This window comes from Gambusia affinis, linkage group LG23, assembly GCF_019740435.1.
Source record: "Gambusia affinis linkage group LG23, SWU_Gaff_1.0, whole genome shotgun sequence".
NCBI classification, from domain to species: domain Eukaryota; kingdom Metazoa; phylum Chordata; class Actinopteri; order Cyprinodontiformes; family Poeciliidae; genus Gambusia; species Gambusia affinis.
The window spans coordinates 17,011,711-17,013,458 of record NC_057890.1 but is presented as its reverse complement, the minus strand read 5'-3'; positions in this window follow the sequence as shown (position 1 = coordinate 17,013,458).

Here is a 1,748-nt window from a genome sequence, read left to right as displayed (position 1 = left end):
CACCTTAAGCGGTTCTGTTTTAACATACAAGAAACTCCTTAAGTTTTAACTTAAGTTCATGTTTGCGAAGCGTCAACTTCTCAACCACAGAATGATCATCAGCGATGATGTTATGACAGAAACATGGAGGGCATGTAGACAGAAATAATTAATTACTTAAAAAAAGAGAAAGAAATCCCATAAATGTTTAAAAAAAACCTGAAACTGAATTGATATTTATGGTAAAGTCTAAAACTAATAGCAAAAAAAATGGAAATGTATTGATTTAAAGAAAATAGTTTATAGTGTTCAATGGACAAATTCAGAAATTGCCGTTTCTAAAAAAAAAAAAAGAAATTCTGACCCTAATCTAAAAATGCCTAACTTCTTGGGCATAAATTTACTCCCCACGTTTTTCATTGTACAGTGGCCCCAACGTGTTTTAATTTGATCCCATTTGTTTTCTTCAATCACTTTAACAGAAAAGCTGAAAGTTATTTTAAATTGTTGAAATATTGAGTAAAAATCTTGGTGTTCAAACTAAGGATAGAGACGGCAGTTTGATTTATAAGCACACATTTGGAGACTTTAAGCCGTTTTGAATCAGACGAGCTGCATTCAGCAGAACTCGCTCCGGTAAATAAATGTGCTGAGTTTATGACAAACCGAGGCACAAATCAAATCGAGTGAGTTTGATCCCAGCGAGCTGAGTAAGTGGTTTGGCATTAAACACTGCAGTCCGGCTGAATGAGTGTCAATATGTGACTCACTGAATATTCATTGAAAACAAAGAGTGAGTGTAGTGACACAGACCTCGCTAGCAGCGGTTTCTGCTGCAGGTCATTCATCCTCCATCTGATCTGTGAATGAAACGATGAAGATGAAGGCGGTCAGAGAAAAGGAAGGACAGCGAGCAGATGGGTGCGACTAACGTGCTACTTTGTTTCTGCAAACAGACAATTTCAGATTTGAACAAGCTTTTTGTGTAATTTTTAAATTTATCTAGAACGTAGTGACACCTAGTGGTTGAGCCTGTCATTGCACCTGCTAAAATGTCTGACTTTGATGACTTTGCTTTCTTCATTTCTTTAAATCTCGGCATGATGTATTTCTTTTTTTAGTTTTTCTACCTACTTCGTGTTATTAGACGGGTTCTACTAAATGATTTTACAGGTCTGGAAGTGATTGCTACAAAAACTCTGAAATCTTTATATAAATCTCGAAAGCTTCCAGAAAAAAATTGAAAATTTGTTGGAGAAAATGCTGAAATTTTTAAATTGATCTCAGATTTTTCTAGAAAATCTTTAAAATTTCTGAGTTCAAAAAGTCAAACATTTGGTAGAATTTGTAGATTAATCTTGAAATTAAAAATTTTTTAAAATTTCAGAGCTTGAAAAGTTGAACATTTGCTAGGGAAAACTGAAATTTTGAGATTAATCTCAAAAATCCTTTTTAAGAAAAACTTGGAAATTTCTCAGTTTCAAGTGTCAAAATTAATCACAAAAATTTTCAAAGAAAATACATGCAAGTTTTTGTGTCTGAAAAGTTGAAAGTTTCTTGAAAAAACTCAAAAATGTTAAATCGCAGCAAATTTTAAGAAAAAACATTGAAATTTCACAGTTTGAAAGTTTGCTAGAAATAACAGCAATTTTGACTTTAATCTCAGAAATTTGAGAATTTGATAATTTGATTTCTGAATTTGTTTTGCTGCTCTTTCTCTCTGGAAAACAAAATGAAACAGACTAGAAGAATAAAGTAGAGTGACACTG